We start from the raw sequence: 27,434 nt of genomic DNA, 5'->3' as shown, positions 1-27,434 counted from the left end.
CTCTCTGTCTTGAGAGTGCTCTCTGCTTAAGCCTCACTTTGATTTTACTTTACTTTCATCCATAATAAAGTTCTCTTGCATTACTTTTGGTATCTGACTTTAAATTTTCTTTTGTCAAAATACAAGAACTGAGGTTTGGAGTTTCAACTTCCTGATTTCCTTTGACAAAAGTAAGTCTGTGGTTGAGAACCATAAAGTAGACAAAGAAAACAAATGGTAGAGAATGGAACAAAAAGATAGGGGATGCTAAGAGGGACAAAATTTAGAGAGAATAGATTTTCTGAAGAGTTTTAGCTTTTTTTTTTTTTTTTTTTTTTTATACTGGGGATTGAACTCAAGGGCACTCAATCACTAAGCCACATCCCCAGTCCTATTTTGTATTTTATTTAGAGACAGGGTCTCACTGAGTTGCTTTACTGCCTCACTATTGCTGAGGCTGACTTTGAATTCATGATCCTCCTGCCTCAGCCTCCTGAGCCACTGGGATTAAAGGCATGTGCCACTGCACCCAGCAAGTTTTAGCATTTTAAGAGAAAATATATTCATTCACAATAAATATAGAGAGAGTACCTGCTTTGAGTAACAGGTATGGAGTCACTTTCATGGAGTCTTCATTCTATCAGAGGAAGATAATTAAAAAAAAAAACTGTTGTAATTTATTAGAAGGCAGTAAAGATTGGGAAAAAAGAAAAATCTTCCTGGGGACTGTGTGTGGTAGTGCATGCATATAATTGCTGCTACTCAGAAGACTGAGGCAGGAGGATTGCAAGTTCAAGGCTAGCCTGGGCAATTTAACAAGATTCCTGTCATTCCTACCGCTGTCTGGAGAAAGAAAGAAAGAGAGGGGTGGAGGGAGGGAGGAAGGAAGGAAGAAAAAATGAAGAAAGGAAAGAAGAAAGGAAAAGGTTAATTAGGGAAAGAATTAAAATTGCTGTAGGTGGAGAGACAAATAAAGTATGTATTTCAAATAGGACAATTAGGGTAGATTTCATTGTGACATTTATTTCAGCTAAAACCAGGGATTTAGTCATGCGGATATATAATAGACTTTCCAGGCAGAAGGAACCCACATTTGGGGTGGAGAAGTGTGAGAGGTAGAGATGCAGGGGCAGTAGGAGATAAGGTCAGAGAGGTACAGGTTGGGGTAATATGTTAGATCTGGTAGGGCCTTATAGATACTGTAATAACTTGCTTTAACCCTGAGGAAAAAATGAAAAGTCATTGTAGGAGTAAAAGCACTGCTTACATTTTGAAAGGATCATTTACTGCCATTTGAGAATAAACTATTGACAGATAATGGTGGAAAGAGGGAGATAATAAGGAAGCAACTGTTCTGCTTAATAAGGAAGCAATTATCCCAATAATTTAGGCAAGAAATGATGTTAGACTAAGGGGTAAATCTGTTGAAAAGTTGAAGAAAGAATTTGTGATAAAAAGAAAACTAAGCAAAATAATGAGTTAAGTGTCACTTATGAACCGTGAGGGGTTGCAAGAGTATATATGCTAAACTTGACTGTATATGCTAATCATATTATCATCAACGAAACTACTGGGAGGGTCGCTTGGTATTTCAGGTATCTTCCCTGTTTCACTCTGTTAAGTTGTTGCTATGGTCCACATCAGTTTCTCACTTTGCATTTTTTTAATTTTAAAACTTTATTCACTTATTAATTTATGGTACTGGAGATTGAATTTAGGGATTATTTACCACTGAGTTACATCCCAATCCCTTTTAATTTTTTATTTTGAGACTGAGTCCTGCTTAATTGGCCAGACCAGTCAAGAACTTGGCATCCTCTGCCTCAGCCTCTCAAGTTGCTGGGATTACAGGCATATGCCATTATGACTGGCAGGTTTGATAAAATAAAATTAAATTAACAAAGATGTATCTGTTAAGTAAGAAACAAAACCCCCTATTGTGTAGAATTATCTCCAGTTTTAAAAAATGCACATATACAGATACACACATTACCATAAGCATGGAATAAAATCTAGAAGTATACTAAAATTAACTGTGGTTATCTTTGTGGGCAGCTTTAAAGAAGATTTTTAAAAAAATTTCAAGTGCTTCTCAATTATTTGAATTTTAGGATGTGTATACTTTTGTAATAAAAATAATTTTTAAAATTATGAGATAAGCTAAAAGTTAAAATAGGGAAAAACTGATAACAATCATTTCACTTTTTATTCTTTGTGGTACTGGGGATTAAACCCAGGGCCTCATACAGGCTAGGCAAATATTCTACCACTGAGTTAAAATAGCAATTATTTTACAGGAAGTTCTAGGTGATGCTAATAGAAGACTGAAAATCCAATTACTAGAACAAATATATTAAATTTACTATTTCTCCCTTGTTTAACTTTGATTCATTTAGATAACTGGCTCAATTAGTGAATTTTTTAAAACTTCTAGAATGAAACTTTACTTGCAAATGTGAAAAGTTCCTGGACTGGAACCAGTAAACTTTTTGGCTGTTTGAAAATACTGCTTTTCAACTAACTTAAATAATCAACTAAAGTTGTAAAAGACAAGTACTACCTTATTCTAATAATAAAAGAGGAAATAAAAGATTAAAAATAAAGATTGATGCTGAATGCTCTATCCTTATTTGTAATGAAGTATAAGAGAAATTGGGGGACTTGTTTTTCTTTATAGAAACAAATTTTCAGAAAAATTGCAATAGTATGAAGAATTTCTGAATATAACTTATTCAGATTCACCACTAACATTTTGATGCATTTGCTTTATCATTCTCTCTCCTTCTCTTTCATTTTTTTTTTGGTTGTTTTGTTGCTGGGGATTGAACCACGGGCACTTTACCCACTGAGCTACATCCCCAGTCCTTTTCATTTTTATTTTTTATAATTTTTTTAGTTGTATATGGACACAATATCTTTATTTTATTTATTTGCTTTTATGTGGTGCTGAGGATAGAACCCAGTGCCTCACACATTCAAGGCAAGTGCACTACCACTGAGCTACAACCCCATCCCCATTTTATTATCTTTAGGCAGGGTTTCTCTAAATTATACAGGCTGTGGGCTGGGGTTGTGGCTCAGTGGTAGAGTGCTCTCCTAGCACGGCCCTGGGTCTGATCCTCAGCACCACATAAAAATAAGTAAGTAAAATAAAGGCATTGTGTCCAACTACACCTAAAAAAGTAAATATTAAAAAAATAAATAAGGGGCTGGGGCTGGGGCTCAGTGGTAGATCAGTTGCCTAGCATGTGAGAGGCACTGGGTTTGATCCTCAGCACCACATAAAAATAAACAAAGATATTAATATGTATTATTAAAAAATAAATAAAGGGCTGGGGCAGGGGCTCAGTGGTAAAGCGCCTGCCTTGCACATGTGAGGCACTGGGTTCGATCCTCAGCACTACATAAAAATAAATCAATAAGAATAAATAAATAAATAAATTGCACAAGCTGCAATCCTCCTGCCTCAGGCTTCTAAATTGCTGGGATTATAGCTGTGCACCACTATGCCTGTGTTGGAGCAGGCCCCAAGTAGCTATAGCTAGGCTCCCTGAGGGAGGCTTCCAGGCAGCTATGTTATGTTTATAGTATATACCCAAGGCCACGAATTGGCAATGATATGGTCAGTCTGTAGTCAAAGTCAGAAACACTCTGATTCAGTGTGTGTACTCAAGGTCATAAACATCTGATTGTGTGCATGTGCCCACTTATGTAACCTGTTGGCAGTGTGCTTCTTTGTTTGGCCTGCATATGGAAAAGACTGGGGAAAAATTAAACTGATGAGGGAGTGGGGGTGGGGGTGGCAGCTAACAGGAACCGACTGGGGGCTAAAGCTGAAGCTGGAGGTTGGAGGCTGTTACCACCTCTGAACAAAGCATGTCTTGTATCCTAACCGCATTTTGCATCTTCTTCCACCCACAGGGACCCTGAATCTGCTTCCTGGGCCTGAGCCCCTCTGTAGAGCCTGGCTTAGATATTTTATTTATTTATTTTTATCCTTTTGAGAATAGGCTTCATGCATCTTTATGTATGCCCCTTACCTCTTTATACTCAGTGTTAGTTTACTGGGGGAAAAGATATTCCTTTTATATAATCACTATACAGTCATCAAATGTAGGGCCTCTTTTTATCTAATCTATGTTTTGTCAATTGTTCAATCCAGTTTTGTCAGTTGTTCCAATCAAATCTTTCAGAGCATGTCCCCCTTTGGCATGGGTTTAAATTCAGGATTATATATTGACATTAGTTATCAAGTCAGTTATCAATACCCTGCTTCTCATAAAACTTTACCTCTCCCTGATTTAATATCCATTGATGATGGTTGTTCAACCTTTACTATGATTGTTGCAAAATGGTGATTTTCTAACTCCACCACTCTCCTCGAACTTATCAGTGGGAATTTACTTTAAGGAAAACAACTTTCCCCTTTCCCCTCTTGCTCACTTTCTCACATTTGCATATTTTCACTCATGGATTCTTATTTTATTCAGTGGGTTATAATTTATTGATATTCTTATTTCTGATATCCCAATTATCCCAGATTCAGTCAGTGAGAAGTCCTTCAGGCTGGCTCCTCTTGACATGCCCCCTTTAAATTTCCTGGACACATCCGTACTTTCTGGCACAAAATGTTCCAGATCATCTTGTAGCTTTCTACCCTAGTTCTTAAATCAGTCATTCCCTCCAAGAAGCCCTGGTTCATTTTTTGTGGAGAAATGTATTTAGAAATTAAAATCTGAGAAGGGAATTCTTTAATTTTGAAGTTAGTCTCTTTAAAATTCTTTAAATGAACTTTTATATCTGACTTACCAGTTATCCCCCATTTCCTTTGTGATAAAATGAAACAAAATATTTGTTTTGGGGTTTTCTGGGGGGGTGGTTTTCTTATTTACTTGAATACAATTAATTCTTATCACAATTATTAGAAATGAGTATTCTCTGCAACAGCAACCTTGGATTCTAAGTGTCTAGATCTACTGGAATATAATATCTGGGTTTTTTTTTTTTTTTGAGGGGGTTACTGGGGACTGAACCCAGGGGCACTTAAACACTGAGTCACATCCCCAGACCTTTTAAATATTTTATCTGGAGACAGAGTCTCACTGAGTTGCTTAGGTCCTTGCTAAGATGCTGAGTCTGGCTTTGAACTTGTGATCCTGCATTGGGCTCCCCAGTCATTGAGCTTACAGGCATACTCCACCATGCCTAGTGATTGCATAGGATTTGAAAGTCTACAATCTATAGAATCTTGAAGATAAATATAATGAAACATTGAACATCTTATTGAATTCATTTTTTAAAGAAATTGAATCAAAGCTTTATGAAATTATACTTCATGCAATCAGATGCCTATTGCAAAAGAGATTTTACTTTTTACAGTATAGTGATTACTGGAGATTGCTGTGTGGTTAACACCTCACAGTATTATTTTATGTATGTGATAAAGATAAATCAACTAGAAAATGTTTGAAATAAGTACATTGATTTCTGTTTTAACTGAATGAAATAAAATACTCTGTTTCTTTTTTTTTTAATATTTATTTTTTAGTTCTCAGTGGACACAACATCTTTGTTGGTATGTGGTGCTGAGGATCGAACCCGGGCCACACGCATGCCAGGCGCGAGAACGCTACCGCTTGAGCCACATCCCCATCCCTACTCTGTTTCTTGATAACACAGCTCTGTCAACTCAAACACGTTTGAAATACTGAAGGTGAAACTAATACTGGGGGCAAAGACCAAATCCATTTATTTGTTCCACATACAGTATTTAGTATTTATTCCCAATTCCATCATTGCATGGGAATCACCTGGGACTTAAGAATCCAGATTCCTGAACATCATCCTTGTTTTACTGAAACAGAATATCCTATGATCCAGGAATCTATTTTAAAAATTTCCTCATGGGGCTGGGGCCGGGGGCTCAGTGGTAGAGCACCTGCCTTGCATGTGTGAGGCACTGGGTTCAATTCTCAGCACCACATAAAAATAAATAAATAAAGATATTATACCTATCTACAAATAAAAAAATATTTTAAAAAATTTCCTCAGATAATTCTGAGGCATTTGATCATGAAACTGGTTTGGAAATTATTAGACTTGGCAAAAAAAGTATGTTTATTCTGAATGGAAGTCTTATTATAACAGTCAGCACTCTGTATCTGTGGTTCCACATCTGCAGATTCAACCAACCAAGGAGCACAAATATTTATAAAAAAAATTGTGTCTATACTGAACATGTATAGTTTTTTGTCATTATTCCCTAAATAATATAGTATAACAACTATGTATATAGCATTTAAATTGTATTAAGTATTGTGGAGATGTTTAAGGCATATGGGAGAATATTCATGTTACATATAATAATATAAAATTTGTAGTATTACTTCATGGATATAATAATATAAAATCTACAGATTTTCTGGATCCCTCTAAGGGATACTGAGGGAAGATTACATACAAGTTGCCCAAGGGCAGGAACTGAGTTCATAAATTTTCACAAGCCCAGTACCTGTTATGAGCCTTACATTCAGTAGGCACTCAATATATTTGAAGAGAATTTTAACTTCAATTTTTATTGGTCACCAGAGGAGTTTTATTAGTTTGTACAGAGGATATAAATCTTGGCTAGTGACATTACACACTCACATGTCAGAAAACCACCTTGCATACATCCTGAAAGACTATATTGAATTGGTGAACTGATTTCTAATGTAGAATGTGGTTGTGTTCAAGTCATGATTCTGAATTCTGCTAACTTCTATGTTCTGGAGTAATGAAGAAAAATACTAACATTTACGAGATTGGTCTAGTCTATAAATTATCTCTGTCTTGTTCCTCTTTCTTCTAAAATTGCAATAGCAGCTAGCATTTGTATGGTTTAAAACAGTGACTCTGAAAGTGTGGTTGGAGAACTCCTAGGGAGAGGTTCTCCTGAAACCCTTTCTGGTGATCTGAGAGGTCAAGACTGTTCTAATAGTACACTCTTATTGGCCTTTATCACTCTCATTTTATCTTGAGATTAATGTGTAAGAGTGCAACAATTAATGCAGAAAAGACAATTAACTATATCCTATTAAGCCAATCATTAAAAAATTTTGTAAGAGTATAAAGCCATGCTGTTTTTTAAAAAGTTATTTTTCATAAAAATGTTATATCAATATATAATGGATTATTATTTTAAAATGAAAAATATTAGTAATTTTAATTTTAATTTCTAATATGGTAAAGTATAACACATAAACAAACGTATTTGGAGTCCTCAATAATTTTTTTTTTTGGTACTAGGGATTAAACCCAAGAGTGCTTTACCACTGAACTACATCCCCAGCCCTTGTTATTTTTTTGTCTTGAGACAGAGTCTCAGTAAGTAGCTTGGAGCCTTGTTAAATTTCTGAGGCTGGTCTTGAACTTGCTATTTTCCTGCATCATCTTCTGGAGCTGCTGGTATTACAGGTGTATGCCACCATGCATGGCAAGTCCTCAATAATTTTTAAGAGTGTAAAGGGATTCTGAGACCAAAAGCTGGAGAGCTAGTGATTTGTTTTTACATGTTATTTAATAATTAGTTCAACTAGTTACTTTAGTTTATATAGAAAAGTAGTGCCTAAAATTAGTATTGAATTTTACCAATTCTTGAAAATTGCTTTTGTTCACCATATAGTCATGATTTAACTTTCTTTTTTCCTTGCTCTGAGAAAATTAATTTAGTTACTGTTTAAGGTTTCATGAGTTTCCAAAGTGTTCTGTAGTAATTTGTGACACAACTTGAAATTCCCTTCATCAGAGTTAATGGGCATGCTACCTGAGAAGGATAACATGCTAGGTATCTATTAATATATGGAAAGGACTTTCTTTATCAGCTTTCTCACTTAACAGAGAACAGGATCTAAATGGAAAGAGATTAAAGATACATTTTGATAGCTGGGAAGCAAATTCTTAACTACTTTGAAGGGTAGATCCAGGGAAAAGCAGATTGAAGAATATTGTAGAATCCAGACCTCAGTATCTTTCAGATCATGTATGCTTAGCTACAGCATTTACAGAATTCCCTAAGAATCGTAGCTTGCTTCCCCACTTGTAAATGAATAAAAATAATATCTACCCCTCAGGTTGGTTGTAAACCAATATTGGGTTTGTAAAAATGAATAAAAATAATATCTACCCCTCAGGTTTGTTGTAAACCAATATTAGGTGAATGCTGTGAACAAGGTAATTTCTTTTTCTTAGGTTACTAGGGAGAGAGGGACCTTTAAGGAGAAATGAAGAATATATTTGATTTTGCTTACTTCACAAATGCTTCACTTCACAAAAGTGATAGTTTTGTCTGTCATCTTTTGTTTCTAAGGTTGTTGCCTTTTGTTTCTTTTTCCTCTTTCTTGGTTTTCTTCCTTTCTCCTTCTACTGTGCCGACCTCAATGGTGTTCTACAGCTCTGCTAAACAGAACAGTTTATTTATTTATTTATTTTTCGCAACTTAAAAGTTCTCTGGTATGATCATAATATTTTCATTTTATTTCCATAGCAGGAGAGAGGATTATTCCTCATTACATTTCCGACAGAAACACTTTCTTAGGGAGAAAAACATGTTATTAGAAGCGTAGGGACTAAATTCTGCGATAATATTAGTTTGCAAATAAAACACTTGAACAACTCATTCAGTGAAGGAAGTGGCGAGGTTTCTAAATAAAAAGAAAAAAAAAAACTTCAAGATCATGAAATAGGTACATTTTACCCAAAGCTTAAAAATAAAGGCTGTTGGAAAGAACCAACTTCCACCTCCCTGTGGCCCAGCTTTTATCACAGGCTCCTTTTTGCCCAACCAACGCGAAAATGAGAACTCCCAATTCATTCCTTATCAGACTCCTAGACCCCCTACGGGAGGGGAAAACCGGAAGAAATAATCAAGGGCTTCTGGGCTGCAGCCCGCTTTCCCGCCTAAACGATGAGGGGGCGGGGTCCGAGAGCGGGGCGGAGTGAGTTACTTCCCCGCCTCCTCTCTACCCTCCCCTTTTCCCGTGCTTTCCCCGCCCACTCATTTCGCCGAGATCCCGACAGGCCCAGCGGCTACGGGAGTCACGTGAGTGTGGGCGGTGGAGGGAGAGGCTTCTCTGGTTCTCGGTCTCTATGGTTGCCAGAGGTGGGCGGCTTTTGACCCTGGAGCTGCCAAAGCTCAAGCGTAGACGGGTGAGTCTAGGACTCTGAGACGGGTAAGGAGACAGCCTTTTAGGGAAGGCGAAGAGGGTGGCGGAACGGCTTTTAGGGACCCGGGCTGCGGGGCCAGCCCCTCGGGCTCCGGCGACTTAGGCGGGACCGCTGCTCCGACGCGCTCAGCTCTGGGTGCTGAGAGGCGTCCTGAGCCCTGCCTGCTTCCCGTCCTCCGCTTTCCTTCATCCCACCCGGTCCTTTATTCCTGTCCGGGGAGAACTTCTCCCAGTGCGGGTTCCCACAGGCAGGGTTCCCTTGGGCGCCGACGTCCCTCTCAGCGGCGCCCAGCAGACACAGGTAGCCTTGACTGGTTCTCCTGGAATTTGTGGATGTGGTCAGAAGTGGGTGAGGGAGTTCACGGCTGGGTCTCTGATGGGGAGATGTATTAATCATTGAGTCGAAAAAAGTGAAAATCTCGTCGCCTAAAGGGAACAAAACAAAGTATAGGCTTCTTGCTATTTTCTTTTTCAGTGCCTTTGAGTTCTCATTCTGTCTCTGTGTCCATCTCTGTCCGCCTCCCACCCCCTACTCTCCAGTTTCTCTCGTTTCCTTCTCACCGTCCCATCCTGGTACACTGATGTTTTGGGAACGAGCAGGGTGCTACTGACAGTCTGTGTTGAAAGAGGATTTCAGACGGACTGTTCTTTTTCTGTTGTCATCTCTGTAATCTTTACCTCTCACTTAGATGTCCGAAACTTTGTTAAGTATTGTAAATACAAGTAGAATAAACATTTTATATCTAAGGGATTATAAATATTCTCCTTGTGGAATCCAGGAAAGACATTGTCTTCTAGTTCTTTTTTAAATAGATGTTTTTAATCACACTTTTTTTTCCCCAGTGGCTTCTTTGATCCACTTTTGTTGTGTTAAAGCATCCTTTTGGGTCAAGTGTGGAAGTGATTTAGCAGTGCTAGGAGTTTGCATAGAGTTAAACAGGTTTGAAGTTGAAAACTGTAGGAGAGTTTAGGTCTTTGAGCCATATGGCAAATTAACCAACCTGCTGGTTCTCTGAGGACAGGTAATGAGCGCTGAAGAATGCCTTATCCTAAAAGTTTCAAGACTTACTGCCACTTATCTGTGAGAAGTTGTGGCCACCAGCTTATGTTTGCCCCAACTCTTGACAAATCTTTCATTATCTTTTCCATTTCAAAGACATCACTCTGGCCACCTCTTTATGCCAAGAAAGTGTTATTGTAAGTGTCCTTACTGGGGATCCTAAAATGCCAAATAATATTAACAGAAAGTGAAGATGGCTTGTGTGCCTGGGGAGAATGGGAAAAAGTTATAGACGCTAACAAAAGCTTTTTTAAACTGTCTTCCTGTATACTCAATAGATTAATTGCTATATTTAGCACACTGTTTTTGGTGGAGGGGCATATAGAGTCTCACCCTGTTGCCCAGGCTGGCTCAGCTCCTGGACTCAAGTGATCCTCCTGTCTAAGTCTCCCAAGTAGGGGGATTACTGGTGCCTACCACCGCTCCCTGCTTCGTTGAGTGGATTTTATATATTCCCCAAAGAGCATATCCTGTGATTCATTTTTGTGTATTTAAGAAAAAACTAACAGTATTTAATTTTTGTCATAATTCAATATTACGTTAAATAATTGTGACAGAAATACTTAACTGACCAGCTTCTTTAGGTCTTACAGTATTTAGAATTATAGTACTTCAGTAATTACTTACCAAATTGTCCAAATACATAATATGTTTAAAGTTACAAAACCTGAATATCCCAGAGCAAAGGTACAAGTTACATAATGACAATAAATATTTGCAGTAATGTAATTGATAAAAACCTTATTTAAACATAATTTTCCCATTTTTAAACTTTAAAGTTAGTTTCACATCTTGAGCAATTTTTATAATAACTGTAACACTTGCTAAATATTAATGATTTTTTCCATACAGAGTTGTTTTAATGTATTCATTTTTATATGAGAGCCATTTTTTGTGGGTGTGTTTTTTTTTCCTAACTTAGCTATACATGATAGCAGAATGCATTTTAGTTCATTGTGTACAAATGAAGTGCAGCTTTTCAATTCTCTGGCTGTACACGATGTAGAGTGGCACCATTCATGCAATCATACATGTATCTAGGGTAATGATGTTTGTCTCATTCCACCATCTTTTCTGCCCCATGTCTCCTCTCCTCCCCACCCTCCCCTTTGCCCAGTCTACAGTTCCTCCAGGCTTCCCATGCCCTCCCCCCAGTATGGTTTAGCATCTACTAATCAGAGAAAACATTTGGCCTTGTTTTTTTGGGTTTGGCTTAGTTCGCTTAACATGATATTCTCCACCTCCATCCATTTACCTGCAAATGCCATAATTTTATTCTCTTTTAACACTGAGTAATATTCCATTGTGTATATATACCACAGTTTCTTTATCTCCTCATCTATTGATGAGCATCTAGGTTGATTCCACAGTTTAGTTATTGTAAATTGTGCTGCTAAAATATTGACGTGGCTGTGTCACTATAGTAAGCTGATTTTAAGTCCTTTTGGGTATAGTCCGAGGAGTGGAATAGCTGGGTCAAGAGCCATTTTTATTAGTGCATTTTAATTATACAGAATAATGAGTTTCATTGTGGCATATTTATACGTGCAACTAATATTCTTTGATTATACCCCTCCCTCCTCCACTACTGTCCCCTGCTCTTTCCTTTCCCCAATGTACTTCTTCTCCTCTAATAGTCTAATTTTATTTATTTTTATTGTTATTATTGTTGTTGTTTGGTGCTGGGGATTGAACCTTAGGGGTGCTTTACCATTGAACTATATCCCTACCCCCCTTTTTTTGTAGTTGTAGATGGACAGCATGCCTTTATTTTATTTGTTTCATTTTTATGTGTTGCTAAGGGTCAAACCCAGTGCCTCATACATGCTAGGCAAGTGCTCTCCCACTGAGCTACAGCCTCAGCCCCTCCCAATCCCTTTTGTATTTTTTTGTTGTGAGGCAGGGTCTTGCTAAGTTGTTTAGGGCCTCGCTGAGTTGCTGAGGCTATCCTGGAACTCATGATCCTCTTGTTCCAGCCCCCTAAGGGATTGCAGGTATGCATCACTGCTCCTGACTTTAAGAATCAAGTTTTAAAAAAGGTTTACTGGGCTGGGGATGTGGCTCAAGCAGTAGCACGCACGCGGCCCAGGTTCCATCCTCAGCACAACATACAAACAAAGATGTTGTGTCTGCCGAAAACTAAAAAATAAAATATTAAAATTCTCTCTCTCTAAAAAAAAAAAAAAAAAAAAAAAGGTTCACCACTCACAACCCTCCAATGGACCTTTATTTTATTTCTTCACATGCAGTGCTAGTAATCAAACCCACTGCCTCACACATGCTAGGCAAGCACTCTACCACTGAGCCACAACTCCGGCGGTCCCCCTTTTCTTTTTTCTTTTTGAGACAGTGTTTGGTTAAATTGCCCAGGTTGACCTCTAACTTGCATTTCTCCTGCCTCAACCTGGCTTACATTTGTATTTGGCTTGTATTTGTATTTAAGATAACTTGCTTTCCTTTTGCAATTGTATCTACAGTTTCTGTAGTGATTTTTTTTTCCTTTTAAAAATGCCTATTGTTAACTTATGGACCTTGAAATTTCAACTCTTCCAGGGTAAACTGTATTGCTATTACATGTATAGGACCCTTTCAGTTTAAACTTTTTCACTTTGTATATTTTTTGTCATTACATGTATGTCTAGTATCTTTGCTCTGGAGTATTCAGGTTTTATAACTTTAAATATATTGTGTATTTGGCCAGTTGGTTAAAATTAATTATTATTATTACTGTTGTGTGTATGTGTGTGAGGGGGGATTTGGTGCTGCATGTTGAACCCAGGGACTAGTGTATGCTAAACACACTTTCTATCACTGAGCTACAACCCTAGTTCCATGAATATTGGTATTTTCATTACAGTAAATAAATTTGACTGAGATGCAGTAATTTATAAACAGTAAATAAAAATGTTTTTGTAGACACAACTTCATTTTGAACATTATAAGAAAAATCACTATTGTTGCCACTAATTGTTGTCACTGGGTATTAACTTTAAAACTATAGTTAATGTTAATGTCTGTTTTTTTATCATTATGCATTCTTCTGATGGTCCATTATATTTTAAGAGAAAATATAATTAGAGTAACATATTGTTTACTCCATTGTCTTTTTTTTTTTAAATATACCTTCCTTCCTTCCTTCCTTCCTTCTGCTGAGGATCGAACCCAGGGCCTCACATGTGCTAGGTGAGCACTGTACCCCAGCCCTCCATTGTCTTTTTGATCAAAAGAAATTTCGGCAGCTCAATTCTGTGGACATTTGAACTTTAATTGCTAACATTGGCAGCACAGGCTAAAGTTTAAATAGCTATATATTCTAAAACCCACTTCTTTTATTTATTTGTTTTGTTTTTGTTTCTTTTTGTTGTTTTTGTTTCTTTATTTATCACTTCTTAACACTAATTTCTGTGAACTTGAGTTTGCTCCATTGCAAATGGAAATGATATTTATTTCATAGGGGTCTTGTGAAGATTAAGTTTATTTTATATATGCCAAGTATCTAGGATGTAGAAGTTCTCATGTTTTTGTTAATAATAACTACAACAGAAATGATACCTTAAGTAATATTATTTTCCCAATTTCAGAATGTTTAGCAACAGTTGTTTTTTTCCTACTGGTAATTGGGGCCTTATGAGCACTTAGACAAGTGCTCCAACCCTGAGCTTTATCTACTGAGCTACATCCCCAGCCCCTGGATCTTTTTTTTTTACTTTTAAGAAATAAACACTAGTAGTTTGCTTGCCTACTAGGAGGATTGAGTCAGTACTCTGCAATGTGGCATATGAAGAGTTCAGAATGTGTTTGATGAATAAATGAATAGATAAAATTTTTCATCTGCTTTAAAAATCCAAATAAGAGGTCTGGGGTTGTGGCTCAGCAGCAGAGTGCTCGCCTAGCATGTGCGAGACCCTGGGTTCGATCCTCAGCACCACATAAAATAAATAAATAAAATAAAGATATTGTGTCCATCTACAACTAAAAAAAATATTAAAAAAAATCCGAATAAGGATACAGTCCAAGAGATTAAGTCTGTACTCTGTAACCTTTATCACTCTTTGGTATTTAGAGAACTTATTGGATATATCTAGGAAATTCGGTCTGTACATTCTGCCACATATCTACCATATGTATCTAATATGTACTGGGGCACTGGAGGGGGAGATGAAAAATAAATTTCATTTTCAGGGAACTTACAGTCCAGTGGAGGAAACAGACAGATGAATGGATAATTAAATTTAAGCCAGTTAAAATTTTTTAAAAATTGTTTCAATTTCACTAGTATGTTTCTGGTATTCTGTAGTCACATATGGCTACAGGCTGCTGTATTGAACAGCATAGATATAAGATATAATTTCTGTGATTGCAACATATTCTATTTGACAGCTGTTGTAGAACATTATAAATGAATTTGCATTCTATAGTTCAATAGTAAGTTTGTATTTCAGTCATATTCCTTACTTTTTGAAATGAAATTCATTTTTTATATTTGGAAATCATATTTTAAAAAATTATCCAATTAGGTGGGGCATGGTGATCTATGCCTGTAGTCTAGCACTTAGGAGGCTGAGATAGGAATATTCCTTGAGCCTAGGAATTTGAGGCCTATTGGCAACAAAGTAAGATGCCCCATCTCTAAAACCAAACAAATTATCAGGTGGATTCTATTGTAATACATTTCAAATAAGAGGTATTGTTAATTTTCTCAGGTCTTTAACTATTTCCTGTGTGAAATTACTTAAAAAGCAGATAAAAATCAGTGACACTAATGCACACCTGTAGTCCCAACTACTCAGGAGGCTGAGTCAGGAGGATCACAGAATTTGAGGCCAGCTGGGTAATTTAGCAAGACCCTTTCTTAAAGTGAAAAGTAAAATAAAATAAATGAGTGGAGTGTAGTTTAGCATCCAGAGTCCTTGGTTCTATACTCCATACTGTCAAAAACAAACAAACAATAAAAAAAAACCCAAAAAACAAAACAGTAACAAAACTAACCAGATGAAAGCAGTGATTTTCTAGATTTTTGACATCATACAAAAAGAGTGATGCCTGAGAGTTGGCAAACAAACAAGATGAGCTCTGTGATTGCTCTGGCTTGCTGCCTGGAAGAGTGTGTCAGCTGCAGAGGAGGAAGAGAGAACCCAGGCAAAGCATAGTGGTTTCACCTAATTGAGGGTGTCTGGTGCCTGTGTAGACTCTGAAAGGTTTTTACCTTCATAGGTAGAGTAAATTAGCTATAAACTAAGTGTTATTCTGGCCTAGTCTGACAAAACGAAAAAGCAGGATCTGGAAGGGTCAAATTGTCTCCAGGTAACTTAATATTGTCCCAGAAGAAAGCTCAATTATAGTTACAGGAAGACAGAAATGTCCAGCATACAAGGTTAAATTCACATTGTCTTACACCCAATCAGAAATTACTAGGTATACAAAGAAGCAGAAAAATATGACATAATGATGAGAAAAAAAAATAAAAACCAAATAAAAGAGGATTAGTAGAGAGGGACATTAAATAATTTCAGAACATAATAAAATTTGCCCCCACACATTAGAATGGCTGTTTTTTTTTTTTTTAAATAGTGTATTATATATGCTCAGGTAACCAGAAAAAAGATTAAAAATGCTAAGCAGAGAAGATATAAAAAGACCCACACTGAATTTATAGAGATGTAAACTATAATAATATTTGAGATGAAAAATGTATTTGATGAAAATAATGGCAGATTAGATATTAGAGAAGAAAATCTAAACCAAGGCTCATGAAGTATACAAAATAATCTTTTCAGAATTCAAACTAAATTACTTAGACTTTGATGGAACTTTTGGATGTTTCTTCCTCCTCCTCCTCCTCCTCCTTCTCCTCTTCTTTCTTCATCATCATCATCATCATCATCATCATCATCATCATCAGGGATTGAACCCAGGGGCACTTAACCACTGAGCCACATCCCCAGCCCTTTTTGTATTTTATTAGAGACAGGGTCTTGCTGAGTTGCTCAGAGCCTTGCTAAATTGTTGAAGCTGGCTTTGAACTTGCAATCCTCTTGTCCCTGCCACCATGCCCATCCTATATGTAACTTCTTGTTTGAAGAAAGTAAAAAGAAATAAACAACTTAACCCTGATTATAAGGAAGCAATCAGACAAATCCAGTATTTGAGAAAGGATACAATGTAATTGTCCTCTTCTCTGCAGAAGTTAGGGTTGTGCTGTTTTTGTACAACATGGTTAATGTATATAATGCCACTTAATTTTATGCTTAAAAGTGGTTAAAATGAATTGGACATGGTGCTGTGTGTCTGTAATCCCAGCAATTTGGGAGGCTGAGGCAAGAGAATCACAGATTTGAGGCTAACCTTAGCAATTTAGCAAGACCCTGTCTTTAACAAAAAAAAAGGATTGGGGGAGCTGGAGTTGTGACTCTGTGGTAGAACACTTGCCTGACATGTGTGAAGCACTGGGTTCAATTTTCAGCACCACATATAAATAAATAAATAAAAGGTCCACTGATAACTAAAAAAATAAAATAAGCTAAAAAAAAAAAAAAGGATTGGGGATGTAGCTCAGCACTCTGGGTTCAATCCCCAGTACTGAATGCACGTGTGCACAGCCACACACAAAAGTAGTTAAAATGGTAATTTTATGTATGTTTACCATAATTTAGAAAATTCATCTTTTAAATAGTTAATTAATTTAAATGACATTAAGTACATTCATGTTATCATATAACTATCAGTGCCAATAATTTCCAGAACTTTGTTTGTCCCAAACTGAAATGCCATACTGATTAAGACACCAACTCCCACCATCCTCTCTCTTCAAACCTCTGACAATCTCCATTATACTTTCTGTCTATATGATTTGAGTACTCTAGGTACTTCATATAAGGGAAACCACACAATATTTCTGTTTTTGTTACTGGCTTATTTCACTTAGCATAATGGCTTCAGAATTCATCCATTTTGTAGCATAGGCCAGAATTTCCTTCTTTTTAAAGGCTGAATAATATTTAATACATACACACACACACCCCGTTTTGCTTATCCATTTGTCCATTAATCAACATTTCAGTTGACTTTACCTTTTTGGGGGTGGGGGCAACCAGAGATTGAACTCAGGGACATTCGACCACTGAGCCACATCCCCAGCCCTATTTTGTATTTTATTTAGAGACAGGGTTAGTGAGTTGCTTAGTGCCTAGCTAAATTGCTATGGCTGGCTTTTTTTTTTTTTTTTTAGAGAGAGAGAGAGAGAGAGAGAGAATTTTTTAATATTTACTTTTTAGTTTTCGGCGGACACAACATCTTTGTTTGTATGTGGTGCTGAGGATCAAACCCAGGCCACATGCATGCCAGGCGAGCACGCTACTGCTTGAGCCACACCCCCAGCCCAATATAACGGCCTTTTTATTAAATTCTAATTATACTACCTTGGGAAATTTCTGTCCAGTCATAATAAAATCATAATAAGCTTTTTAGACTAGATTGAATTTTCTTATTTTTTCTTTTTTAATAGTTTTTTTGTTACACATGGTCACAATATCTTTATTTATTTTTATGTGGTGCTGAGGATAGAACCTAGGGTTTCACATGTGCAAGGTGAGCGCTCTACCACTGAGCTATAACCCCAGCCCGGATTTTCTTAAAAAAAAATATTTTTATTAGTTGTTGATGATTTGATGATGAATTTTCTTATTTATTTTTTTTAAATGACAGTGGAATGCATTACAATTCTCATTACACATACACAGCACAATTTTTCTTATCTCTGGTTGTATATAAAGTATGTTGACACCAATTCGTGTCTTCATACTGTACTTTGGATAATGATATATATCACATTTCACTATCCTTGCTAATTCCCCGCCCCCTCCCTTTCCCTCCCACCCCTCTGCCCTATCTCTGGAGTTCGTCTATTTATTTGTATGTGATACCGAGAATCAAACCCAGTGCTCTACCATTGAGCCACAACCCCAGCCCCTGGATTTTCTTTTTTAAATAGCAGTAAAGTATACATAATGTAAAATTTACTATCTTGACTGCTTAAGTATACAATTCATAGCTTTGGATATTCACCATTTTGTGCAACCATCACCACTATCCATTTTTGGAACTTTTTCATCATTCCTAGTAGAACTTCTACCCTTTAAACAATAACTTCTCACTACCCTTCTTCTTAGTTCTTGGTAATAATAATACTTTCTATCTCTACGAATTTGATTATTTTAGGTACCTCATATAAGTGGAATCATATAGTTTTGTCCTTTTGTATCTGACTTGACTTAGTATAATGACCTCAGGGTTCATCCATGTTGTAGCGTGTCACACTTTCCTTCCTTTTTTAAGGCTGAATATTATTGTTCTGTGTACATGCCTAGAATTTTTAGTACACATGGCGTTGTGAGTGTATTTCCAAAGACTCTTCTGTGGTTTGTTTAGAGTGCTGCAGTACTAATGGTAAACATATCTTACATGGGTTCTGCTGAAGACAGCATATCAGATAACAAAACCAATGATGGTGGTGCAGGATCTTTAGACACAGAAGATAAATTTTTTTTTCAGAAGATTAAATTTTGTTAAGTTCATACTTTGCAACACTATAGTAAAATTTTTTAAGTATGGCACTGACACTTTTTTTTTTTTAAAGCTTCACATAATGATTGTGTGCAACTTTTTTGCAAAAACGAACAAACAATACCATGGCATTGTATCTCAGACAATTATGTGGTGAAATATGGTATTTTTCTTTTTGGCATTGAGTTAGGTATGTAATGGTCTCATAGTAGTTTTATCTTACATTTTGCTAATGGAAAATGATATTGAACATATTTTTATGTAACTATGAATAGAGCTTCTGTGAACATTCATTTTTAAGTTTTCATATGAACATGTTTTTTCATTTTTCTAGGGTAAATACCTAAAATCCAGCTAAAATATTTCAAAGATTGCCAAAGGCTAAATGGGAAGTAGATTTATAGAATTTCTGGAATCCTAAACACATAGAAAGTTACAGCCACTCACAGGCTCTTTTCAATGGCGGAACTCACCAGTGAGTTTGAGGAATCATTCCACTATGCATAAGCATACCAAAACATGATGTTGCACACCATAAATATATACAATTTTAAAAAAGATTGAGGGAAGAGAAGGAGACAAAGAAAGCTATTTTAGGAGAGTAAACCCATTACAGGGGAGCATCCACTACAATGGGAAAAACAATAAGCTCTTTTCAGATCTTTCCCCTAAATAACAAAAACCTTAAGCCACTGGGGAAAGAGAAAACTTTGTCACCTCAGAGAAAGATGAAGATCCTTTGAGTTTAGAAGACAAAAGAAAAATCCTTTACCCCTGAGGGAGAGGCCAAAGCCCAGATCATCAGAAGTCTACATTCCAAGGAAACGGAGGGCCACTGAGAAGGCCCCATTCACCAAACTCAGTGATACAATATCCCTGCTAAAAACTGATGCTACAGGACAACACAGAACCCATCCCACCTCCTTATTAGAGGCTACCATGTGCCAAGTAATAAGTACTCAGAGGAAAAATGGCATATTATGTACAGAGAAATGGGGTTCAAGACTTGTCACCCCAAAATATGACTATAGGAGACCAGAATGTCACTTCAAAATATGCCCTTCTGTCATAAGGATTATTTTGAGAAACTAAAGATAAATGAGAGGCTCTGAAAATTTAGTAAACCTTTAGTAAGAAATTTACATTTATAGGGATACACCAAGAAAAGAGAGATGATAATTAATTCACTAGAGACTTATCAGTGGAAAAAGCATCTATTTTTAAATCTGCATTTAAATTTATCCTTGTGTTTTTCCAGGGCATTCCCTGCCTACTACCACCTTTTTTCCCCCCCAGGTGCTGGGGATTGAACCCGGGCCCTCAGCCCTGGCCATCTCATCTTGACTGGTTATCTCCCCAAAACTTCTTTCTTTGTTCTCCTGAAATCTAAGACAAATCTTTTGAGATTTGCCCTAGAAATTTACTAATCTCTGGGTTATTTACCATGTATACAGTGTTATACATGTTTTAAAACTTTGTTTTTCTTTTGTTCCATCCAAGAACTCATGAAAGGTAGAGGAGAAAATTATTTTCCTCCCCTACAGGAACAAAAATAAAAATCACAGCAAAATTCTAAGAAGTGATGCAAATCAATTTGTTGCTCTTTCTTTATTCCTGAATTTCCAGGTTTCTCTCCTATGTGGTTATTCTTCCATATGAAGAACTTTAAGCATTTTTCATTTTTCTTACTTTTTTTTTTTTTTTAAAGGACAGGTCTCTGGACAAAGAATTCTCTTAGAATATCATACTTTGACAATGAAGATATTGTATGATTCCTAGGAAGTTTTTTTTCTCCCCTTTCTCTCTTTAGTAGACAGTTGACCTAGTTAGGTTTAAGCTGCAAGTTATAGACTGTAGATTCAGTGTCAATTGTTTTTTAATCTCAATTTAATTGCTTATTAGGAGAATCATATGATCCTATTTACACTTGTTAACAGCTTTACTGAGACAGAATTCACCTAAAGAACTTTAGAAACTTTTCATAGATTCACAGAAGCATGTAACCATCACCAGAATCAATTTTAGAACATTTTCATTACCTCAAAAAGAACCCTAGAACTCATTCGCACTTTCCACTCATTTTCTATTAACTTTCCACCTGCCTACCCTATGCAACCATTAATCCACTTTCTGACCATAGATCTGCCTATTCTCCACATGTCTGATTTGTATTTTAAAAAGATTACTCTGGCTAATATAGAGAATTAAAACAAGGAGACCACTTAGGAGGCAATTGGAAAAATCTAAGCTTAATAGGATTGTGGTATGGACTTCATTGTTAAAGTGGAAATAGAAATTTTCTGGATTGACATGCCATTGTGAAACAGACCCCAAAGTGCTTCCTGGTAGATTCTGCTTGAGAGTTTAGGAAAGAAGAAATCAACTCACTCCCAATTTTGGGCTTTTGTAATTCGATTGTGTTATGATTTAATGAGATGCATGGAACAGGTATGGATTGATAGAAATCGAAAGTTCTGTTTTGGGCTAAGCTAACTTAGACTGTTGCTGTGTAGGAAGTTAAATATACTGTTTAGATCTATGTGGAAAGCACAAGCTGGAGATAACATTTTGGGAATTTTTAGCATATAAATGGCATTTAAAACCATAGGCTATGAGGACATTGTCTAGGATGAGAGGGTAAAAAGAGAAGATTATAAATCCTATATTCTAACATTTAGAGAGTATTCAGGAAAGAATACCAGAGAAATAGGTATAAAATCAAGAGAATTAATCTCATAGCAAGCATATGTAATCTACAAGAATACATTCTGAGAAATGTGTCATTTGACAATTGTTGTGTGAATGTGAATAGAGTATACTTATGTAAACTAAGAGCTGTGACTTTATTAAGCATATAGTCTTATGGAACTGTTACCATAAGTGAATCTCTTTAAAGGCAGAAGAGACCTCTATTCCAACCTTCCAGGCTCTTGACCATGGTGTAGAAAAGAATTTAAGGATGAGTTAGGTTTTAGCAGAGAGAAGAGGAGCTTTATCAGAAAGTTAAAAGCAAAGATATACATTGTCAGAATGTGGACCATCTTAATAGTAAGATGTATCTGCCAGGGCTTAAAATTCTATTAGGGTCCATAACTAGTTAGAATATATATTATCCAAAGGTACTGGACTTTGGGACTGGGAAATATTGAGCAAAATAGTGTTTCCCCTTTAGGGGGGTCTCTTCTGGTATGTAGGCTTTAGCTAACATCAGCATCTCTTATGGTGGGGTGGTTGATCAGATGATAGGGTTTCAGGGTCATGGTTCAGTCAAATGTTGGCTCCTGGCTTCATGAGGTTAATGGTTTCTTTCTATCGAGGTCTTGTTCCTGCTTTGCTTAATTCCTGAAAACTTACAGGGAACTGGAAAGTTACGAAGTACTTATGGGTTGTTTAGGGCACTCATACATTTTTGTTCCTTAAGCCACTTTGTCCAACTTTTGAGTTGTTCACAAGCCACCTATTCTACATTCCAACTGGAGCATTTCTCCTTTAGAGATTTAGTTTTCTCTCTGTGGCTCTAACTAAATATCTATCTCAAATATCTATATCTGGTCAGTCCTTGAACAAATGTTGTTATGCTGTGCATGACTGCATATTGAGGATGAAGGAGTAACTGTCTTTTCACCCTACTTAAGAGCAGGTAAGCTCAGGACAGAAAACTGACCAGGACCTGGCAAAATGAAAATTACTGTGTTTATACTAAGAATAAATTCAGTAAATTAATGAGGCTGGAAATCTCACCAGAGCTTGTTAAAGAGAATAGAATACAAGGAGAAACAACTGTAAAAACTCCATTCTATAAGTTTTGGGGTGAGAGAAGAATAGAAATGGTCCTGTAGCTGTAAGAGGATTTTTTAAGGTACAAGATACTGGAATATGTTTCTATATTAATAAAGAAGGAAAAGTAAAGATGTAACAGGAGAATTTCCTTTTTATTGTCCCCCTCCTTTAATTCCTTTGGGGTTTGACTTTTGTGGTCCCATTCCCTAAAGGCAATTTTCCTACCACTCAAATTTTTCTTCAAGATATTTTACCAGCTGGTCAAAATAACATGGTGACATATTGTTGCTTATATATTACTGAAGGGAAGAAAAAGTAATAACTTTTTCTTACTCATTGTAAGGTTTGTGCTTATAGCCCCTGTAACAAAGGATAGACAAATAAAAGAGAAGCATATGGGCTGGAGATGTGGCTCAGCGGTAGCGCACTCGCCCGGCATGCATGCGGCCCTGGTTCGATCCTCAGCACCACATACCAACAAAGATGTTGTGTCCGCCGAGAACTAAAAAATAAATATTAAAAATTCTCTCTCTCTCTCTCTCTCTCTCTCTCTCTCTGTCTCTCTCTCTCTCTCTCTCTCTCCTCTCTCACTCTCTCTTTTAAAAAAAAAAAGAGAAGCATATGTATTTCTTAATGTAAATATTATGACATGACACAGGAGCCTTCAGAAATTATGACACCCCCCCCCAAAAAAAAACAAGGAAATATGTGTATTTTTATGTTTAGGTTTGATGAGTTGTCAGTAATGCACAATTATAATTGGACAAAGGTGATATGATCTAATTATAATGAATTGTGGGGGACTTAACAAACCCTGTTTGAGAGTTTTCTTGGAATCCCGGTCTTCTGCTCATTTCTTCAAGGTGTATGGAGGAATCCTCTGGAAAGAGGGACTTGTGCAAGCTAGGCAAGTGCTTTACCACTGAGCTATACCTAAACCCTCTTTTGGCCTGCTTCAGGGGAGGTGAGTAGGAACATGTCAAAAAGGCAACACCTGTTCTTTCCTCAAATGCCAGCATACCACATATTGGGGTAGAATTCTGATTTGCATCAGAAGACATGAAGAAAATTTAAATCTGCCATAATATGATTTTGAATTTAATCATAGGAGAAATTATCCTTAAGGAACACTAATAGATAGTAGGCATGTAAAACATTACCATGGTTCTGAGAGTCAGAAAAGTGTTATTCTTCCAGCATCCCTTCTACTATACCTTATCCCCCAATTCTTTCTAACCTGTTTGTCTCAATTCCATGTGGGTAACTCTATTAATAAAGATACATATAAAGTTTACATGTAAACCATTTTTAAAAGAATAGTTCAGTGTTATTAAATACATTCATAATGTGCAAGCATTACCATCATCCATCTCCACAACTTATTTATTTTTGTGGTACTGGGAATTGAATCCAGGGCCTAAACAAGGCAAGCACTTTACTACTGAGTTACATCCCCAGCCTTTTATTTTGAGGCAGAGTCATGCTTAATTGTCCAAACTGACCTTGAACTTGTGGTTCTCTTGCTTCAGCCTCCTGAGTACCTGGAACTACAAGATTATGCTTCCCTGTCTAGCTATAATAGTTTTTTTGGTTTTGGTGAAACCGAACCTTTGTAACTCATTATAAAATAATATCTCATTCCCATCTCCCCAGCCCCCTGGAAACCACTATTTTACTTCTTCTCTCTATAATTCTGACTTCTTTGAGTACCTCGAATGAGTGGAATCATATAGTGTTGGGTTTTTGTGTGGCTGCTTTAGTTTATTTAGAGAATGACATCAAGATTCATTAACACCTCAGAATTTTCTTTCTCTTTAATAAATGGGATTGTGTATCTTAAATTGAAAAGGTTCTTTGTATATTCTGCAAAAAGTCTTCTGTCAGATATATATTTTGCCAATACTTTCTCCTTTAGTAGCATTAAAATTTCATAACAATCTCTTTTTTTTAAGTATTTTTTAGTTGTAGTTGTCAATGCCTTTATTTTGTTTATTTATTTTTATGTGGTACTGAGGATCAAATCCAGGGCCTTGCACATGCTAGGCGAGCGTTCTTTCACTGAGCCACAACCCAACCCCTCATAACAATCTCTTTTAAGAGGAAAAGATTTGCCAGGCAAGGTGGCACCTGCCCTAATCTCAGCTACTTGAGAGGCTGAGGCAAGAGGATAACAAATTCAGGGCCAGCCTGGCAATTTAGTGAGACCTTGTCAAAAAATAAAAAGTATGAGGGGCCGGGAATGTAACTCAGTGGTAGAGCACCCTTGGGCTCAATCCTCAGGACCTAAGAAGGGAGAAAAAAGAGAAAACATTTTTATTTTATTTTATTTTTTAGATTCTCCATATTTCCCTTTTGACAATACAGACCAGGCACAGGGCCTGGGCTGAGGTGTATGTGGTCTAGGCCTCTTCTTTCTATACAGTGAGAGAAGAATAGAAATGGTCCTGTAGCTGTAAGAGGATTTTTTAAGGTACAAGATACTGGAATATGTTTCTATATTAATAAAGAAGGAAAAGTAAAGATGTAACAGGAGAATTTCCTTTTTATTGTCCCCCTCCTTTAATTCCTTTGGGGTTTGACTTTTGTGGTCCCATTCCCTAAAGGCAATTTTCCTACCACTCAAATTTTTCTTCAAGATATTTTACCAGCTGGTCAAAATAACATGGTGACATATTGTTGCTTATATATTACTGAAGGGAAGAAAAAGTAATAACTTTTTCTTACTCATTGTAAGGTTTGTGCTTATAGCCCCTGTAACAAAGGATAGACAAATAAAAGAGAAGCATATGGGCTGGAGATGTGGCTCAGCGGTAGCGCACTCGCCCGGCATGCATGCGGCCCTGGTTCGATCCTCAGCACCACATACCAACAAAGATGTTGTGTCCGCCGAGAACTAAAAAATAAATATTAAAAATTCTCTCTCTCTCTCTCTCTGTCTCTCTCTCTCTCTCTCTCTCTCCTCTCTCACTCTCTCTTTTAAAAAAAAAAAGAGAAGCATATGTATTTCTTAATGTAAATATTATGACATGACACAGGAGCCTTCAGAAATTATGACACCCCCCCCCAAAAAAAAACAAGGAAATATGTGTATTTTTATGTTTAGGTTTGATGAGTTGTCAGTAATGCACAATTATAATTGGACAAAGGTGATATGATCTAATTATAATGAATTGTGGGGGACTTAACAAACCCTGTTTGAGAGTTTTCTTGGAATCCCGGTCTTCTGCTCATTTCTTCAAGGTGTATGGAGGAATCCTCTGGAAAGAGGGACTTGTGCAAGCTAGGCAAGTGCTTTACCACTGAGCTATACCTAAACCCTCTTTTGGCCTGCTTCAGGGGAGGTGAGTAGGAACATGTCAAAAAGGCAACACCTGTTCTTTCCTCAAATGCCAGCATACCACATATTGGGGTAGAATTCTGATTTGCATCAGAAGACATGAAGAAAATTTAAATCTGCCATAATATGATTTTGAATTTAATCATAGGAGAAATTATCCTTAAGGAACACTAATAGATAGTAGGCATGTAAAACATTACCATGGTTCTGAGAGTCAGAAAAGTGTTATTCTTCCAGCATCCCTTCTACTATACCTTATCCCCCAATTCTTTCTAACCTGTTTGTCTCAATTCCATGTGGGTAACTCTATTAATAAAGATACATATAAAGTTTACATGTAAACCATTTTTAAAAGAATAGTTCAGTGTTATTAAATACATTCATAATGTGCAAGCATTACCATCATCCATCTCCACAACTTATTTATTTTTGTGGTACTGGGAATTGAATCCAGGGCCTAAACAAGGCAAGCACTTTACTACTGAGTTACATCCCCAGCCTTTTATTTTGAGGCAGAGTCATGCTTAATTGTCCAAACTGACCTTGAACTTGTGGTTCTCTTGCTTCAGCCTCCTGAGTACCTGGAACTACAAGATTATGCTTCCCTGTCTAGCTATAATAGTTTTTTTGGTTTTGGTGAAACCGAACCTTTGTAACTCATTATAAAATAATATCTCATTCCCATCTCCCCAGCCCCCTGGAAACCACTATTTTACTTCTTCTCTCTATAATTCTGACTTCTTTGAGTACCTCGAATGAGTGGAATCATATAGTGTTGGGTTTTTGTGTGGCTGCTTTAGTTTATTTAGAGAATGACATCAAGATTCATTAACACCTCAGAATTTTCTTTCTCTTTAATAAATGGGATTGTGTATCTTAAATTGAAAAGGTTCTTTGTATATTCTGCAAAAAGTCTTCTGTCAGATATATATTTTGCCAATACTTTCTCCTTTAGTAGCATTAAAATTTCATAACAATCTCTTTTTTTTAAGTATTTTTTAGTTGTAGTTGTCAATGCCTTTATTTTGTTTATTTATTTTTATGTGGTACTGAGGATCAAATCCAGGGCCTTGCACATGCTAGGCGAGCGTTCTTTCACTGAGCCACAACCCAACCCCTCATAACAATCTCTTTTAAGAGGAAAAGATTTGCCAGGCAAGGTGGCACCTGCCCTAATCTCAGCTACTTGAGAGGCTGAGGCAAGAGGATAACAAATTCAGGGCCAGCCTGGCAATTTAGTGAGACCTTGTCAAAAAATAAAAAGTATGAGGGGCCGGGAATGTAACTCAGTGGTAGAGCACCCTTGGGCTCAATCCTCAGGACCTAAGAAGGGAGAAAAAAGAGAAAACATTTTTATTTTATTTTATTTTTTAGATTCTCCATATTTCCCTTTTGACAATACAGACCAGGCACAGGGCCTGGGCTGAGGTGTATGTGGTCTAGGCCTCTTCTTTCTATACAGTCAGTGTAAGAACACAGCCTGTGTGTGGTAAGTCCAAAAGATTTTAATTTC

At 36.7% G+C, this 27,434-nt stretch overlaps 1 protein-coding gene, 1 non-coding gene and 1 pseudogene across 4 annotated transcripts in view; 1 reads left to right on the top strand and 2 right to left on the bottom strand.

Annotated features, from left to right (window-relative positions):
• The first annotated feature begins 9,054 nt into the window (after positions 1–9,054).
• Positions 9,055–27,434, top strand: part of Micu1 (mitochondrial calcium uptake 1) — a 178,748-nt gene continuing 160,368 nt past the window's right edge. For 2 of the 3 annotated variants that reach the window (XM_026405812.2, XM_026405809.2), the window contains exon 1: positions 9,055–9,188. The gene's annotated coding sequence lies outside the window, so the exon portion shown is untranslated. The remainder of the gene's footprint in view (positions 9,189–27,434) is intronic. The other variant, XM_026405811.2, reaches the window with a different exon arrangement.
• On the bottom strand, positions 24,924–25,046 carry LOC144255192 (small nucleolar RNA SNORA51; annotated as a pseudogene).
• Positions 27,301–27,426, bottom strand: LOC113194669 (small nucleolar RNA SNORA51). Its single transcript, XR_003302325.1, has one exon. It is a non-coding gene; the product is annotated as a small nucleolar RNA SNORA51 (small nucleolar RNA).

Source organism: Urocitellus parryii, chromosome 5, assembly GCF_045843805.1.
Source record: "Urocitellus parryii isolate mUroPar1 chromosome 5, mUroPar1.hap1, whole genome shotgun sequence".
NCBI lineage: Eukaryota > Metazoa > Chordata > Mammalia > Rodentia > Sciuridae > Urocitellus > Urocitellus parryii.
This window is presented reverse-complemented; position numbering and strand designations above follow the sequence as displayed.